This window comes from Somniosus microcephalus, chromosome 21 (assembly GCF_052327205.1).
Source record: "Somniosus microcephalus isolate GS21.2 chromosome 21, FLI_Smic_1.0, whole genome shotgun sequence".
Lineage (NCBI taxonomy): Eukaryota > Metazoa > Chordata > Chondrichthyes > Squaliformes > Somniosidae > Somniosus > Somniosus microcephalus.
The window spans coordinates 20,168,960-20,188,121 of record NC_141007.1 but is presented as its reverse complement, the minus strand read 5'-3'; the positions used below and the strand labels follow the sequence as shown (position 1 = coordinate 20,188,121).

The window sequence follows — 19,162 nt, the reverse complement described above, 5'->3', positions numbered from 1 at the left end:
CGGGCAGGGAGTTCCGCTTTCTGCAAAACCTCCGCCCGCTGAAAACCTTTAAAAATCTTACGCCTGTTTTTACCAGCATATGAGTTTAAAAAAGTAACTCATTTATAATTTTAAAATACTTTTAAAAAAGGTAAGTTTATTTTTAACCCCGTAAAAAACTTAAATTTAATCTTTTGCGCAAAATAATTATTGTTTAAAATAGTTAATTTAATGTAATTTTAACTAATTTTAAATACGTGATTAAAAAAAAATTATTTAATGTTTTGGCGTGTTTTTTGAGTGATCCCCATACATACTTTTGACAGGTCTAAGCTGAGAGACCTGTCAAAAGTGTGCAGGGGGATTCCCTTCTTTGATTGGTTCCCCATGGCCCACGTAATCCAAGGGACGCTGCGAACCGCCTGCGTCCCCGGGATACCTGGGCCTCTGCACGCGCGCACCAGGAGAGGCCCAGGAACGGAAGTGTCGGGAAGTTCATAGATTTTTTCCAGATCAGAGGCATCCACACGCAGAAAGCCTCCGATCGGAAAATCCGGGCCTATATCCTTTTCATAATATGGAGACCAGAACTGTGCACAGTACTCCAAGTGTGGTCTAAGCAAGGTTTGATACAAGTCGAACATAACTTCCCTGCTTTTGAATTCTATTCCTCATAATACCCAGCAGTGGAGCTTTAGATTCTGCCCCTCCAAATAGTGGGTTGTGTCTGGAGATTGCATTTTCAGTTTGCTAACACTGGGTAAAGTGTTAGGGGGTCACTGGGCTGACATGACAGGTCACTCCAGGTTAACTTAAGGTGACCAATTAAGAGCAAGTGGATTTTTCTGACAGTAACAATCCACAGTATCAGTCTAGTGCCAACAACAGGGTTGGTTTGGATACCAGTCTCTGTTTATACTGTTGACCGTGTTCTTTGTGGCTCGATTTGAAATCTGTGAATTCCAAATGGAAATTTTTGCGATAATTTTGTAACGTGCCTTAGAGGCCTCACCTGATGCTAGTATGTTAGTGCTTCTCACTGCTCTCAGAGAAAGTGAGACGCACTAACAGATAGTGTGTCACTCTCTCTAACAGAGTGTGGCTCATTCTCTCTCTAACAGAGTTAATGTGGGGGGAATTTTAACCTGGGTGAGAGGGTGGGAGTGGGTGCAGGAGGCGGGTTAAATGGGCAAAAAACCGAAGCGTGTCGGAAACCGACTCCACAAGTGGGCAACTTCTGGGTTTTACTGAGGTGGCACTAGAGGCGGGCAGCCAACCTGTTCCCGGAAGGCGGGTTGGCATTATAAATATAATGAGCTGGAAGCCTCGGAATTAACCTGTTTGCAGGCTTTACTGCGGCCGGCCGAGTTTCCCGGGCCGGAAAACCCGGCAATTGCAGTGAGGTGAGGACGGTGTCGGGGAGCACTCCTAAGCTCCCCCACCATCAGACCCACCACCCACCCCCCCACCCCGGATTGGGCCCCTCCCCCGGGATCGGGGATCGGACCCCTCCCCCGGGATCCGGATCAGATCCTCCCACTGGATCGGACCTACCTGGTCCTGCGGCCTCCTCCGGAGCGTTGCCCACCCAACTGGAAGCCAAGCCTGTCAATCAGGCTGACTTCCGGGCGGGGAACCTGTCAATATCAGAAGACACACACTGTGGAGTTAAACCTCCACAGCGTGCGGGGAAACCGAGATTTCCGGGTTTCCGTGCGCTGCCGGACACCCTGCTCTCCCAGCGCGTCGTGAAGTAAAAAATCTCCCGTGTCTATCACTCTCTCTAACAGAGGTAGTGTGTGTGTGTGTCTCTCTCTAGCAGTTATTGTGTCTCACTATCTCATTAACAGAGTTAGTGTCCTCCTGTCTCATTCACTTTTCTCTTTCTCCAATTACAGAGCTCCTGGGCTCCACAAAAAGGCTGAACGTTAATTACCAGGATTCGGACGGGTGAGTACCGACAACATCCTGTTCACATTAACCCCGCCACCCCTCAGTGCCGTAAATCAATCTGGGCTGCGGGATAAAGGAACACCCCAGGCAACAGTTTCAACCTCTTTAAACGGCTCGTACTGGTTATCTGAAGAGGGCATCACCTTTATTCGGGAAAGCGTGACAAGTGTTTTCCCAGTATTTGTTTATGTGCTGTTGTTTCCATCTCCATGAAAATAAAATGAGCTGTTAGATTTGGAGCAGGACCTGCATTACACAGTCCCTTAGAGTTAAGGTCGACTCAGACCCTCGGGCTTCAGTATATAAGACAGAAATGATCAAAGTTAGGGACACAAGAAGGCCATTCAGCCCCTCTAGCCTGCTCCACCATTCAATTGGATCTGTATCTGAACTCCATTTAGCTGTTGCTCCGTATCCCTTGATACCCTTACTCAACAAAAAATCTGTCAACCTCTGTCTTGAAAGCACCATTTGTTCCCCCCAGCATCCACAGCCTTTTATTTTTGTGAGCCAGCGTGCCGTCATATTTACTGGAGGTACCCAATCTTATCAAAGAAACGAGAGACAGAACATTGACAAATGCTGAAATGAAGTCTGACTGCTGGACATGACTTTCGAAAACATAAAAAGAGACCTGCTGGAAATAACCAGCAGGTCTGTCAATATCTGAAAAGAGACAATGTTTGTGTGTCGGCTGTAAGACAGGTTCTGCTGAAGGGCTGACACGTGGAACATTAGCCTGTCTTTTCGCTGCTGACTGACCTCCTGCGTGTTTCCAGCAGTTTCAGATTTTTTTTTACAGTTTCCTTCAGCTGCATGTCAGAAGCTGAAAGAAGTGTCCGAAATGCCGGACCTCTTTTCCCGACGGCGCTGACACGTACTGGGCGGGGGTACAGTTCCCCGTGTGCTGGCTGCTGTCCACTGTTGTGTATTTTGAATGTTGTATTTGAATTGTCCCACATAGTTGTGATGTGCAATGCACTATGGGAAATAGAGTGCATTGGGTTGAGAAGATTCTGGAAAGTAATGGCTGTGAACTGAACTCTGTCTCCTGCGTACTCATTTAATTGCTATACAAGCAAGGTTATTAAACTCTTGAGACTTAACATCCACTACCTCGACCAAGCGGGCCGTCCTTCATGTGCGAGCCCAAACAGTGAGTGTCGGCAGAATATTCAACCATGGTGGGTATCGCGACCGATCCACTCCTCATCCGATTCCCATGGACCTTCACCTTCCGGCAGGATAGCGGTCAGGAACACGGGCTATGGCCGTTTTTTTTTTATTCCTCCAGTCTTTCCCTGTGGTGCTTTTCTGTGCTGTGGGCCTTGGCCTTTCAATGAGCCTCTCAACAATAGAACAAGAATTCAATTCTGATGCGCAGATGTTTCCCCATTGTTCCCGATGCTGCAGATTCCACCAGAGCTGCTGTGTTAGCACTGGTTATGTAGTAAAAGTAATGGTCATGATAGAAGATAGTCAGCAATAAATCCAATAAAGGATTCAGGAGAAACCTCTTTACCCAGAGAGTGGTGAGAATGTGGAACTCGCTACCACAGGGAGTAGTTGAGGTGAATAGCATAGATGCCTTTAAGGGGAAGCTAGATAAATACATGAGGGAGAAAGGAATAGAAGGATATGCTGATAGGGTGAGATGAAGTAGGGTGGGAGGAGGCTCGTGTGGAGCAGAAACACCAGCATGGACCAGTTGGGCCGAATGGCCTGTCTCTGTGCTGTAAATTCTATGTAATTCAGTAGTCTAGGGTTGCTGTGGTTACTGTTTTGTACCCTTACTGGGCAGCGTGCTGCGTTAAGCTAACTCCCCCGTCACAGGCGGGAAGGTTCGGCCACAAACATGGGATTGCAGTGCGTTTGAGCTCAAAACTTCCGCCAGTGTCGTGTTCCTGGGTTTCTGCCTAGTGGATGCTCACAAAAGAGTGTCGCTAAGCGGAAGTGGGCCGCAGAGGTAGTGGCCCGTCCCTTCCGAGTGTAGGCTGCGGAAAGGAGCTGCCAGCAGCCTCCTAGCACCTCCGGACTGCTAGGTTGGGAATTGGAATGGCCCGTCAAGCGGGAGAGGCCGGGCTGGAGGGCCTCTGGCTGCTCTTTTTCACAGCAGCTCCAGTGTCCTTTTGGATGCATGTCCAGTTTCCAAGTTTCACTGCGGTTTTGTTACTGAACAGCGGGGAAATTTCATAGCCGGCCATTCAGTTAATTATGGGACAGCTGCTGAACAAGTCGTTCAATCTCCTGACATCTGTCTGCATGACTCACAGCGGAGCGGGCTGCAGGTGGCAGGTTGGGAAGGACAAGATGGAGCAGTGTTTCTGACTAATCTCTCTCTTGTGGGGCCTGAGAGATGAGTCAGTGCTGGGAGGCAGAGTGGAGGGTAAACGGAAACTTTGTGGTCGTCTGTCTGATTGTACGCTCAGAGAACAGAGGAGGGACTAAGAGCAGACCGTGTGCTGGCTCGGGATGTGGAGCACGCCTGTAGGGAAGAGGAGGCCCGTGGGCGGGCGGGATGCGGGTCTGCTCGGCTCCTGATCTCAGCACCCTCGTCCCGGGCTAACCCGGCATTTCTCCACAGGGAAAGAGAGGAAATCCGAGGGAGATTTCATCTCCAAGCAGTTCCTTTATGTCATTGCACAATACTGCGGATGCTGGAAATCTGAAATAACAACAGAAAATGCTGGAAATACTCAGCAGGCCAGGCAGCATCCGTGGAGAGAGTCTCCTGGCGTCCTATAAGAAAGCAACATGGGTGGAAACCCACGGGTAGAATTGCGAGAAGTCTGGGAGAAGCAAAAGAAAAAATGTGGGGGGGCTAGACAGAGAGAAGCCTCCTGTTCCACTTCAGTGAATGGAATGGAGTTCCTCCACATCACTTTCTGTTGCCATGCATCTGAGATCTACCCAGCAACAGAGCGCAGAAGTACCGTCACATCGAGCTCCAGTAGATTTCTCGGACTCCCCAAAAGGTGGTGGTCCATCCGGTGGTGTCCACAGTCTGGTGCTTTGCCCACGTGACTGTTTTTCTCCTGTTATCTAGACAGCGAGTGTTAGTTCTTCACTTGTGGTCCTCAACAGATTTACTTCCCCATGTGTGTCGCTGAATCTCCTGCCCGGCGGTGGGATTAAGACCAAGCTGGGATTCGGTGCTGTTCCCTCTGCTTTTCTTGCTGCCCAACTAATAAAGGAACAAGTGAAAAGAAAAAAGACAGACTTGCAGTTCTGTAGCGCCTTTCACGACCTCAGGACGTCCCAAAGCGCTTTACAGCCAATGAAGTACTTTAGAAGTGTAGTCACTGTTGTAATGTAGGAAACGTGGCAGCCAATTTGCGCACAGCAAGGTCCCACAAACAGAAATGAGATGAACGACCAGATAACCTGTTTTAATGATGTTGGTTGAGGGATAAATATTGGCCAGGACACTGGGGAGAACTCCCCTGTTCTTCTTCGAAAAAGTATCATGGGATCTTTTACATGTGTTCCCTACATTACAACAGGGACTACACTTCAAACAGTAATTAATTGGCTGTAAAGGTCTTTGGGACGTCTGAGGTCATGAAAGGTGCTATATAAATATACAAGTACTTTCTTTCTTTTGGTTTGCCCTGGACCTGATTGGACAGCTTGTCATAGCGTGAGACAGCTGTTTACAGATGGGATCAGGGAGACGAGGCAGCACACGGACTGTCCGCGAGCTGCTGCAAAGGATCTTTGCCCGAGGAGGCTGACTCAGATTTGAAAATATTTAAACAAACACACAGTCCACGCATCAACTGTCAGTGTCTAGGCCGAGCCTCGAGTCTGTTCCTGCTCACTATGTAAAGGTGAACATAAAGCAAACCCGCAGGAAGCCTGGTGTCATGAGTTAGGAATCCCGGCAATCTGATACTTAAAGGGGCGGTTGAACTCCTGGTGTGTCAGTGGGCAGCGATGCCGCGCACCTTAATGTCCTGACAGGAAAAGGCGATCAGTGCAATGGTACAGCGATGCCCACCTGTTTCGGGAGTTGAGGTCCTAAACTGCCCTCTTTCCCCTGCTCGAGCCCACACCTGGCCATAATAGTCAGCTCTTGTGAGTAATGAAAGAAAAGTCACCGCTGGCCACCGTTCACAAATGATGACTACATTTTCCAGCATGCACCTCTGCCTCGACCAAACCATTCCCAGTATACACTTCTACCTTGCAGCTATGGCCCAATGGTAGCACTCTTGTCTCTGAGTCACAAGGTCCCACTCTAGAGATCCAAGTGCATAATCCAAGCTGACATTCCAGTGCAGCTCGGAGGGAATGCTGCACTGTCAAAGGAGCTGTCTTTCGGATGAGATGTTAAACTGAGGCCTCGTCTACAGGAAACTCTTTTTTATCCGGCACCGACGGGACCGACGTGGTGCCGGTTCATCAAAAATTCCGGATAACCGAGAGCTATAGTTAAAAGATACGGAGAGCTGAGAGCTCCGTATGAAGCAACAAACCCTGTTGCTTAGCAACAGGTGCAGAACAATGGCCACAAGTTCCAAGCATCTCTGTAGCTTAGCAACAGCTGCAGCCACACCCTTGCACAGCAACAGATCGAGGAAGGCAAGTACAATATGAAGTAAAACTTACCTGAACCTACTCCTGAATTTTGCCGGTTAACCGAGATTTCCGGTTATTTAGGTGCCGGTAAATCGAGAGTTTCCTGTACCTTCTTAGGTGGATGTAAAAGATCCCATGGCACTATTCGAAGAGTTCGCCCCGGTGTCCTGGCCAATATTTATCCCTCAACCAACATCACTAAAACAGATTATCTGGTCATTTACATCATTGTCATTTGTGGGAGCTTGCTGTGCACAAATTAGATGCCACGTTTCCCTAGATTACAACAGTGACTACATTTCAAATAATACTTCATTGGCTGTGAAGCGCTTTGGGATGTCCTGAAGTCGTGAAAGGCGCTACATAAATACAAGTCTTTCTTCACCATGACCAATCAGCTCTCGATTGCCTTTGGTGACCAGTACTACACATTGATCTTACCAAACGGATAAGTAGGCAAGCCTACTGACACTTTGCGGTATCTTGAAGAAGCCTCAAAATGAGAAAGACCAGAGAAGGTTAAAAAGCAACTGATGGGAGTTTCCCAAAATTATTAGGGATTTTATTAAGTGGAGAATAACAATTTCCACTGGCCAGTGAGTTGGTAACTGGAGGCCAGACAGTGAAGGTCATCACCAAAAGAACGATGGGAGAGGTTTTGGGCGGGTGGGAGGGGAACAGTATTTTTTTTACATAGAGGGTTAAGACGTGGAATAGCTTTTAAAAGGGAAAATCTGAAAAATAAACATTCAAATGGGTATGGGGAAAGGGTAGGGGATAGGACAGGCATGATGGGCCAAATGGCCTCCTTCTGTGCTGCAGAATTCCATGATTCTCATCCTTGTTTTCAAATCCCTCCATGGCCTCGCCCCCTCCCTATCTCTGTAACCTCCTCCAGCCCTACAATCCTCTGAGATCTCTGCGCTCCTCCAATTCTGGCCTCTTGCGCATCCCCGATTTTAATCGTTCCACCATTGGCGGCCGTACCTTCAGCTGCCTAAGCTCTCTAATTCCTTCCCTCAACCTCTCCACCTCTCTACCTCTTTCATCCTTTAAGACGCTCCTTAAAGCTTACCTCTTTGACCAAGCTTTTGGTCATCTGTCCTGATATCTCCTTCTGTGGCTCGGTGTTTTTATTAATATTGCTCTTGTTAAGCGCCTTGGGATGTTTTGCTACATTAAATGCGCTATATAAATTCACCAGGCTGATACCTGGGATGGCAGGAATGACGTATGTGGAGAGATTGGGTCGATTGGGCTTGTACTCGCTGGAGTTTAGAAGAATGAGAGGGGATCTCATTGAAACTTATAAAATTCTAACAGGACTAGACAGACTAGATGCAGGAAGGATGTTCCCGATGGTCGGGGAGTCCAGAACCAGGGGTCACAGTCTAAGGATAAGGGGTAAGCCATTTAGGACAGAGATGAGGAGGAATTTCTTCACCCAGAGAGTGGTGAACCTGTGGAATTCTCTACCAAAGAAGGCAGTGGAGGCCAATTCATTAAATATATTCAAGAACGAGTTAGATATATTTCTTAAGGCTAAAGGGATCAAGGGATATGGGGAGAAGGCAGGGACAGGGTACTGAATTTGGATGATCAGCCATGATCTCATTGAATGGCGGAGCAGGCTCGAGGGGCCGAATGGCCTACTCCTGCTCCTATCTTCTATGTTTCTAAGTTGTTGTTGTTGATTCTAGGACCAATTGAGGAATGAAGTGTTTATGGATATGTAATCAGGACTTCTTAGCCTGTTATTTTTTTGGGTCTACGAGACTTTAGATAGCAGCTAAAGCAAATGATGTAAGATGTAGTCAGGCTGTGTCTTGTAGGGTGGAATTTGAAGTAGTTAACTCTGAGGCTGCACAAGCCAGGACAGCAAAATAATGGAGCTCCTTTATTCCAGTGTGATATCCCAACATGTGGTTGAATGGGGCCTAAGGGCTGTTTTTTTACAGTGTGGTGAAGCTTTCCTTCAGACAGCTGTCAGTGTGGTGCCGGGGAAGTGCGATATTTCAAGTGCGCGAGAGAGAGACCTAAACAAACAGCACTCTTACTGACACAGCTCTCACTGAGTGCTGTGTAAATTCTCTTGTCGTGAACTCACAAGGCGCTGGAAGAAAGATCACCTCGGTGGATGGGGTAGTTTGCTTATTAGGCCCTGGGCCAGAGAGAGAGAGCGGGAAAACAGCCAGAGATCCCGCTGTTAATCACTGCCGGAAAGTGCAGTGTTGGTCTGTGTATGGTCGGGGAGGACAGAATGGAATCATCGGTGATACCTTTCCCGGTTGAATAGTCTACCGCTCAATCAAATCAAATCAAATCAACTTTTATTGTCATTGTTAGTGCACAAGTGCAGTACAACGAAATGTAGGCTTGCGGCTCCCGAGAGTGTACAATTTGGATTAGGACACTTAAACATTTCAACATACATTTGTACATATATATTAGCATAAATATGACCATAATAAAGTGCATCGGCAGATGTGCAGGCTTTAGTGTTTATTTGTGGAATTCAGTAGGATGACAGCCCTGGGAAAGAAGCTGTTCCTAAATCTGGTCGTACGGGTGCGAATGCATCTGTAGCGTCTTCCAGATGGTAGGAGGGCGAACAGACTGTGGTTGGGGTGGGTAGGGTCTTTGATGATGGACCGTGCCCTCCGTAGGCAGCGTTTCTGATATATATGTTCTATGGTCGGTAGCCGGGTGCCGGTAATGCGTTGGGCAGTTTTGACTACCCGCTGCAGGGCTTTCCGGTCATGGGAGCTACAGCTGCCGTACCATACCGTGATACAGTTTGTCAGGATGCTCTCTATAGTGCAGCGGTAGAAGTTAGAGAGGTTCGGGGGTGACAGATTACATCCCTTCAGCCTCCTCAAGAAATATAGGCGCTGCTGGGCCTTCTTCACCAGAGAGGAGGTGTTGAGGGACCAGGAGAGGTCTTCCGTGATGTGGACCCCGAGGAACTTAAAGCTGGCCACCCTTTCCACCTCCGCCCCATTGATGTGGATGGGGGGGTGACTTCCGCCTTTGGACTTCCTGAAGTCCACGATTATTTCCTTTGTTTTCTTGGTGTTAAGGGCCAGGTTGTTGTCGGCGCACCACTTCACGAGATGCTGGACCTCCTCCCTGTAGGCTGACTCATCGTTGTTGGTGATCTGGCCTACTACCGTGGTATCATCTGCAAACTTGATGATGGTGTTGGAACCATTAACAGCCACACAGTCGTGGGTGAAGAGGGAGTAGAGGAGGGGGCTCAGCACACATCCTTGTGGGGCCCCCGTGTTCAGGGTCAGGGGGGGGGAGGTGTGGTTGCCTAATTTGACAGACTGGGGTCTGTTTGTTAGGAAGTCCAGGGTCCAGTTGCAGAGGGAAGTGTTCAGGCCAAGAGTTTGGAGTTTGGTGGCCAGCTTGTTGGGGATGATAGTGTTGAATGCTGAGCTGTAGTCGAAAACAACATTCTGATGTAGGTCTCCTTACCATCTAGGTGATTCAGTGCCGAGTGTAGAGCAGTTGTGATTGCATCCTCCGCTGATCTGTTTGCCCAATAGGCAAACTGGTGTTGGTCAAGGGAGGCAGGAACACTGGCTTTGATGTGGGCTAAGACCAGTCTCTCGAAACACTTCATTATGATGGGTGTGAGTGCGACAGGTCGATAGTCGTTCAGACACGTCACAGCCGCTTGTTTAGGCACAGGAATGAAAAGAAAGAAAAGAAAGACTTGTCTTTATATAGCGCCTTTCACAACCACCGGACGTCCCAAAGCACTTTATAGCCAATGAAGTACTTTTGAAATGTAGTCACTCTTGTAATGTAGGAAATGCGGCAGCCAATTTGTGCACAGCAAGCTCCCACAAACAGCAATGTGATAATGACCAGATAATCTGTTTTTTAGCGATGTTGATTGAGGGATAAATATTGGCCAGGACACCAGGGATAACTCCCCTGCTCTTCTTCGAAATAGTGCCCTGGGATCTTTCACGTCCACCTGAGAGAGCAGACGGGACCTCGGTTTACCATCTCATCCAAAAGACGGCACCTCCGACAGTGCAGCACTCTCTCAACACTGCATTGGAGTGTCAGCCTAGATTTTTGTGCTCAAGTCTCTGGAGTGGGACTTGAGACCCACAACCTTCTGACTCGGAGGTGAGAGTGCTACCCCCTGAGCCACAGCTGACACTGCCTAGCTTTACACATGAAGAATAGCCAAGGTATCAAAGGGATGCTGGTAGCGGTGGAATCACAGCCTAGTATGAGTTGTCTCCATCACTGGAGAATGTCAGCCCTTGTGTAGACCCAACTCCATTATAACTGCAAACTGGTTTTGTTTACCAGGTTGGGCATCCTGTAATTCATTATCCAGTGTTGTCCTCACACTTCATGATGTATTCCAGTGCAATTTACACACGTGCCCATAAGCTTTAAAAATACTCTAGAGCTAGTAGAACTAATTCTCAGCAAGGCGTTTGCTAGTTGGTGCAAGCACAATCGTGCCTTCAGCTGCCGAGGCCCTAAGCTTCCCTGCCTAAACCTCTCCACCTCTCTACCCCTCTCTCCTCCTTTAAGACGCTCCTTAAAACTTCCCTCTTTGACCAAGCTATTGGTCACCTGTTCTAATGTCTCCTTAAGTGGCTTGGTGTCAGTTTTTGTCTGGTTACATGCCTTGGGACGTTTTACTACGTTAAAGGCGCTATATAAATGCAAGATGTTGTTGTTGAATGTTCGCCTGACAACCGCAGTGACGAGCAATGGATGTTCTTTTTATATATGTTCTCGGGAGGCGGGCGACACTGGCTAGGGGGCATTTATTGGTGGCTCGGAGGGCATTAAGAGTCAACCACAGAGTGTGGGACTGGAGCCACATGTAGGGCCAGACCAGATAGGATGGCAGGTCACTTCCCTGAAAGACAATAGTGAACCAGTTGACCTTTTTTCAAGGGTCGGTAAGGACACAGATTTAAGATAATTGGCAAAAAAAAAGAGATGAGAATTTTTTTTACGCAGCAAGTTGTTATGATCTGGAATGCGCTGGCTGAAAGGGTGATGGAAGCAGATTCAATAGTAACTTTCACAAGGGAATTGGATAAATATTTGAAAAGGAAAAATTTGCAAGGCTATGGGTTAAGAGCAGGGGAGTGGGACTACAGGAAACTTTGTGATATCCGGCACCGACGGGACCGAGCTGTTGCCGATCTATCAAAACTGCCGGACATACAAAGTTAATGTTGAAGCATACGGAGGTTTTCATCTCCGTATCTGACAACAAACACTGTTGCTTAGCAACAGCTTCTAAACAGTCGGCTGCAGCTGCAAGCGTCTCTAGCTGAAGCTGTTGCTATAGCTACAGACCTTGCAGTGCCTGACTAGGAAAAAAAAAAGCAACGAGAACTAAAAAAACTTACAGAAAATGGCTCCTGATTTTTGCCGTTAGATCGAGTATTCCGGACATATAACCTCCGGATAAACCAAAGTTTCCTGTAATTGGACAGCTCTTTCAAACAGTCGATACAGGCACGATAGGCCAAATGGCCTCTTTCTGTGCTGCATGATTCTATGAAACCAGCAGTTTCTTACGGTAATTTTCCTTGACCCAGCCCACAAATGACAACTTGTCATGGTTGAATTTGAATTTAAGACCTCTGGGTTGTCCAGTACCATCAACCACTGGGCCACCATACCCTGTAGATCTCTAAGTAAATCACTGACGGAAGGGATTGGACACCCTAACAAGCATGGTGTTGTCCCCTGGTGTCTTGCAGTCTGCTCCGTTCACATTGTGTGGAGGGTTTTCACAGCACCAACAGCAACAGGCAAACAAGCGCTGTGGTTTTGGCTCTTGGACCTCTCTCCCAGTGTCTGAGATTGAAGCTCCGTCTGCAGCAGTCAGAGCAGAGTGGGTCGGGGGACCGGGAATAAAGCCAGACAAAACGGCAGCCGGATGTGGCAGAATTTCTTTCTGTTGCTGGTAATGCCGCTCGCGAAGGAGTGCGTGTGAATCGGCTTCCTGGTTGGTTCTCAATCGCCCTGGCGACGCCGCCTGGTGAACCTTATCCCACTCCCGCTGAAGCTGGGCCAAGCCGTTGCCGGAGAGTTTTGCCGTAATGGAGCCAAGGACGGGCTTTTGGATTACATAGGAGGCTCCATGTTCCGCACGGCTTGTCTGCCTAGCTTCAGATTTTGAGGGCTTACTGTGCGCAAATTGTTGCGTTTCCTACATTACAACAGTGACTGCACTTCATAAAGTAATTCATTGGCTGTGAAGCGCTTTGGGATGTCCTAAGGTCATGAAAGGTGCTACAGAAAGACAAGTTTGTTATTTCTTTCTCTTTCTCTATTTCTTTCTTTCTATCACTTTTTATCCCTCATTCTCTTTCTTTCTCTATTTATTTCTCTCTTTTTAACACTCTTTCCATCACTCTCACTCTTTCTTTCACTCACCCTTTTTCCCTTCTTTCCTTCCTTCCTCCTCTCTCTCCACAGCACTGAAGGCTGTCATGGCGGTGAGGTAATGGGAAATGGTCCAGCTCTCTCTCTCTCTCTCGCTCTCTGCCTCTCTTTCCGTGTCTTTCTTTGCTCTGAAGGAGTGTGAATTACAGGGCTCCTGTGTCAGTTTAGTTCCCAGCCCTCCGGCTGACAGTTGAACCCTTGAGGACAGAGCCAAGGCTGTGAGAAGCCCCTGTCAGAACAATGGGCTGCATTTATCCAGCTCATCACAGCTCCAGACCCGGTAACTAAGCCCAGGTTCAGGGCTGAAAGTATCAAAGGCGTAGAGACGGAGAGGGAGGGGCCAAGGCCCGTAACTGACAGCCTGGGACACTTCTTCCTGGTGTTGACATCCTTACAAAGACTTTAATGAAGTGTTTAAAAAAGAAACAGAATTAATGGTGACCACAACCTCTGAAATCCCGTCAGCCCTTCGCAGAGCTGGCTGAGTTTGAAAATCAGAAAGGATGAAATATTTTATTCCTCAGATCAGGGGTTCGCAACCTTTTTGCTTCCTCGCTCCCCCCCACCCCCCCGCCCCCCTCCCGTGTTATACAAATTCCGCTGACCCCCTGTAACACAACAAAAGCTTTTTTTCTGTATAAAAATTAGTTATTAATAGCTCTATTACACCTTACGTAAATGCAAAGAAGAAATTATTATGTCCTAAATTTACATCAGAGAAATACTGCAGATGCTGGAAATCTGAAATAAAAACAGAAAACGCTGGGAATATTCAGCAGGTCAGGCAGCATCTGTGGAGAGAGAAACAGAGTTAACGCTTCAGGTCAGTGGCCTTTCATCAGAACTGGATGACACCGTGCATCGACTGTGCTTTTTCCTCTGTTTCTCCATGCCATAAACATCAGTCATCTCCCCTGTATATTGATGGGACAAACCAACTGGTGGACCCCCTGAAATCTACTCGCGGACCCCTAGTTTGAGAACGCCTGCATCAGATGACAAACAGGTTTCAAACTGCAATGTTCCTGACGTAATAAAACTCACTACGCACTTGGTTTGAGCGTAAAGCAAGACTTTAATCAACTTGTTTCAGAACATGGAGGTCTAGTTTTATTTCACTAGCTCCTTGTCTTTACAAAATGTCCCTGGAAAGCTGGGGCCAACGCCCAAGTATTTATACACCTTGGACGGCGCCACCAGCTGGCCGTCCAGTGTCACTTCACAGGTAGTTTCTCGATGATGAGATTTATGACAGTCCCTACAAAAAAATGAATCGAATGGGTAATTTTCTTACAGGTGGGGTCAGAGAAAGGGGTTGTGTTCAAACCCTATGCTCAAACTGCCCTCGCCATCCTAGCACTACGGAGGGGACAAGAGTGGTTAGGAGAAGGACCCTTTTGTGGCCAATTGTAGGACCTTCACTGCCGGACTAGCAGAGATCAATAACTCAACAAAGACTGAGGAATAAAACGTGGGACCTTGCTAGTCTGTGTGGGTCAGTATGACACCGCATAGTTCATTTACCTACTGAGGCAATGGGGACGCTTAATTATTTTATATGAGTCCTGGTCAGGAATGTTGGAAGAACTCTTGGAGATTGAGAGATGTTGTTCACCTTCACTTTTTTATTATTCATTCATCTAATGGGAAAAAGAAAGAAAGAACTTGCAGGTCAGGTACAGCGTTGGTTCCTAACCAGTCAGTGCCTCCAGTCAACAACAAGAACATATAAGGCGAGAATTGTGGGGGTGGGGCATTTATATCCTTGCAGTGGACACCCGTGCCTGTAGCCGAGTAACAGCCTTGATGAAAAAATGGAAGTCAGAGCAGCAAGATGGCAATTCAGGTTTGGTATGGGCCGAATAAAAATAGCAACAACGTTTTTCTTAAATGCCCCACCTTGCAAAGGGGCATCGATTTTTCCTGCAATATTCGGGGCCTTCGTAAGGCCCAGAGTGGGACCTACGCCTGCTCTCAGGTGCTGCTGGGCATGTCAGTTGGTGAGCTGGGCTGAATTCCTGGGGTAGCCTGGCAACACCCCCAGACACGCTGCTAAAAGTCAGACATCAGGGGGCAGGCCCATCCCCAATTTATTGGGGAACCTTTAATGAGCAGAAACCTGGCGGATCCTGCACTCAATTATAGCCCACCCTCTTGCTGGGATTATGTTGAACCTCTTCCCACCTCCTCATCGACCGGAATTTCCAGCCTATTATATTTTTCAGTCAACGGATGAATGTTATTTATTTGGCCTGGCATCAATGTGAACTTGCCGTATCAACACAAACAATTTCTTTCTGTTGAAAGCAAGAGAAAGCATGCCCGAAGGGCCCGGCAACAGGCTGCTCTCGGTGCTTCTTGCAGCAGCGTGGCAGGGAACGAAAATCACCGCACTTGTTAAATGAGAAAAGGCATTTTACAAGGAGGGAATAAGAACAGACACAACTTGGGAGACAGAAGGGCTGGTGGGACAACTGCCTGTTACAACCCTCGGTTACAATGGAATTAAGAAAAGAACCAAACACTTAGAGGGGATGGTTTACAATTGGGCAGGAACCACAGAGATATAGGCTAGATGCTCGTGCAGCAATTAGGGTTTGGGTAAAACATGCATGTTGAAGACTTTTGGCTGGCCGCCAAGTCATCTCAAAGGACACCTTCCATGAGGCCTTTGGACTTGTGGCTTTTGCGGTTTGCTGAGTGCAACTAATGGGCTTATTTGCTGGTAAACTGCTGTTTGTAAAATTTCTCCTGCGAGAAGTTGATATGGGAGCGCTGGTTAGGATTGTTCATTAGCTATATTTAGAAAACAGGAGGCATTTGATTGCCTCATGACAGAAAATGGACCCACAAAGTCAGGCTCAACGATCAACAACAACAGCAACAACTTGCATTTATATAGCGCCTTTAACGTCCCAAGGCGCTTCATAGGAATGCAGTCAGATAGAAATTGACACCGAGTCAAAGAAAACATTAGGTTAGGTGACTAAAAGGTAGAGCGAAGGAAGTGGGGGATGGAGAAGGGGACAGAATTGGAGGAGCGCAGAGATTTGGAGGGTTGTAGGGCTGGTGGAAGTTACTGGGAGGGGTGAGGCCAGGGAGAGATTTGAACACAAGGATGTGAATTTTAAAATCAAGGTGTTCGGTGACTGAGAGCCAATATAGGTCTGCGAGCACGGGGTTGCCTCCGCAAGATCCTGCAAATCCATTGGCAGGATAGGCGCACCAACGTCAGTGTTCTCGCGCAGGCCAACATCCCCAGCATCGAAGCTTTGACCACGCTCGATCAGCTCCGATGGACGGGTCACATCGTCCGCATGCCCGATACGAGACTCCCAAAACAAGCGCTCTACTCGGAGCTCCGACACGGCAAGAGAACAGAGGAAACGCTTCAAGGACACCCTCAAAGCCTCCTTGAAAAAGTGCAACATCCCCACTGGCACCTGGGAATCCCTGGCCCAAGACCGCACAAAGTGAAGGAGAAGCATCCGGGAAGGCGCCGAACACCTTGAGTCTCTTCACCGGGAGCAAGCGGAAGCCAAGCGCAAGCAGCGCAAGGAACGCACGTCAACCCAAGCACCCCACCCTCCCGCCCATTCAACCACCATCTGCCCCACCTGTGACAGAGACTGTAGGTCCCGCATTGGACTCATCAGTCACCTGAGAATTCATTTTTAATGTGGAAGCAAGTCATCCTCGGTTCCGAGGGACTGCCTAAGAAGAAGAAGAAGAAGATGGTGAGTGGGACGTGGTGCGAGATAGAGCACACATCCCTCTGGATTTTGTGTCTTTCTGCTCTTACAGAAAGAACTGGCCAAATGATTTGAATTCCCAAATTGTTTTATTTGTGTTTTTGTTCTCGAATAGTTAGTTAAATGTTGTGGTAAAGAGGAGTCTCTCCCTCGGCCTGTCCCAAGCAACACAAGAAACATTAGTAGCATGAAAAGGTAGTTTGGCCCATAAAAGATGTTCTTTCTGGTACATTAAGTCTTCCATTACAGCATCAGTTGTATTTTGAATAACCCCAATGTTTTGTTTCCACAACCCCACCTGCTCGATTAGTCCAAACATTTCTCACTCTTTAAAGAATAAAGGCGCTTTTCTTAATATCTGTTTACATTTACTTTTCACTAATTTCCGTTGATGTCCTTTGACTTTGGAGTAATACTCTTAATTTCTTTTATCTACACCATTGAACATGCTCTATAATTTATTGGCATTCCCTTTTTAACTACCTTCTCTCTGTACAGCCTTTTTTCTTCACAGTTCAGCCCCTTTATATTTTGGGTTAAGTTAGAGCGAGTCTCTATAGCCAAACCCCTTTTAAAGAGGGAGTCTCTGCCTGCAGCCCTTTTAAAGAGGGTCTCTATAGTTGGTCCCCTTTTAATAACATCGGCCTCGATACTAACCTACCCCCCAACCCATGATGGTCGGGGGTAAAAATTTAAAATCGGGGAACACGTCCCCAACCCGCCACGCAGGCGTTTGTTGCCGTTTTTACAATGCAGGGAAACGGAAGAAAAAAATTATAATGTGGTCCTGTCGTTAAATTCAGCAAGACTTCCGCGACCCCCAACCTTGCCTGGGCTCCTCCCCCCCCGTCCGTAATTTTGGCAAAACTTTAGAAAGCCACCGAGTCCCGGTGTACTGAAGTTCAACACCAATCATCGTATTCAGGAGAGTTAACAGCAAGGGGGGGGGAAATCAGAGAGAAAGATGGAGAAGGGACAAAGAAGTTTAAAATCAGCTTCCAAATTCTCTGTTGATCTTCAGTTATCTTGTATATATATTTTGTAAATTCTGTAACATTTGAGTGCCAGGGGTGGGAGTTGGGGCGGAGATTGAGCCCCACAGTGTGCTGGGTTTGGTTCAATGACAGAGGGTAGCCAGCCACTCTCGAGGGTCAGTGAGTTGTGCTTTCGGCTGTTTGTTGTAACCCCTCTCCCTCACCTTGCTGGGGGACACCTGTCCCATTGCCCTCTGTCCATCGTAAAAAAGAATTCAAGTGAAAAGACTTTATTTATTTCTTCCATTCTTCTGGTTGCTCCCTTCCTGCGCCTCATTGGCCTTTTCCTCATTTTTTATCTCTCGCCTTATACTTCATCCTTTACATCTCTCTGGGCCTCTTTATTTACTTCTCTCTTCTCTTTTCGTTTCTCTGGTACTATTTCCACGGAGCTCTCAGTTCTGTCTCCGCGCCCCCCCACCCCCCCCACCTCTATCTCACACAATCTACCAAGGGGGCTGGGGTGACAGCTCAGGCCCTCACACAACACCTGCCACTGTGGCCGCAGTCTTATTTTACACAGGCCTAAAAATAGGAGCTTTTATGTCAGAAATAAATGAGAACCACCACAAACAGCACTGAAGGGAACAGTGCATTCCTGACACTGAGCCAGGGGGGTTACCTCACGCACAAGTTATGACATTGCGGCCTACAGGCAACTGAAACAAAACAGCCTGTTAGTGAGTCTAATCTAGTGGTATCTAGGTTTTACCTTAAGTGTGGATCACAGCCCCTTAGGTGTGGGATGGGGAGGGCAATCGGGTATAAAGCTTAAATCCATATTCTCATTCATTGGAGTGTCGGCCTGGATTTTGTGCTCAAGTCTCTGGCATGCTGCTTGAACCCATGACCTTCTGACTCAGGCGAGAGCGCTACCCACTGAGCCGGGAGAGGAGAGATTATCGTGCCTTCACGTGCTGACAGACAGCGCCCTGTTGCGAGCGTGTGTAGTCTCGGAGGTACATGGCCGTGACGATCTGTGAATTGTGGTCACGTGTTTCAGTCTCTTTGAGTTGTTGGCGAGCTCATTGTTGGCTGACAGATTGCTTTCATTCCAAGTTGGCTCTGGAGCAACGTGTAAACGGTGCCTCTGGTTAAGTTTTAACTTGTTTTATTTGAAGTGGTGTCAGTTCTCCCCCTCACCCTTTTCTCCTGCCCCTTCCCGCCCACCCCCCAGCCTGGCTATTTTGCAGGTTTCAACAAAGACTCAGTTAGTGTTTGAGATTGTTACACCTGGTGGGGAGATAATCACTTTACATGAAGCGTGTTTGGAAAGGACGTGGTTCTTGTCAGTCGAGATTTGACCCTACGTTGAGTGCTTTGGCGTGTGCCAGGATTCATTTAGATATTCTAGTAGCAAAACACTGCGGATGCTGGAAATCTGAAATAACAACAGAAAATGCTGGAAACACTCAG

The 19,162-nt window shown here is 47.6% G+C and overlaps 1 protein-coding gene across 3 annotated transcripts in view; it reads left to right on the top strand.

The window, feature by feature from the left end:
* The first annotated feature begins 1,873 nt into the window (after positions 1–1,873).
* Positions 1,874–19,162, top strand: part of caskin2b (CASK interacting protein 2b) — a 127,428-nt gene continuing 110,139 nt past the window's right edge. For all 3 annotated transcript variants that reach the window (XM_085963318.1, XM_085963317.1, XM_085963315.1), the window contains exon 1: positions 1,874–1,929. The gene's annotated coding sequence lies outside the window, so the exon portion shown is untranslated. The remainder of the gene's footprint in view (positions 1,930–19,162) is intronic.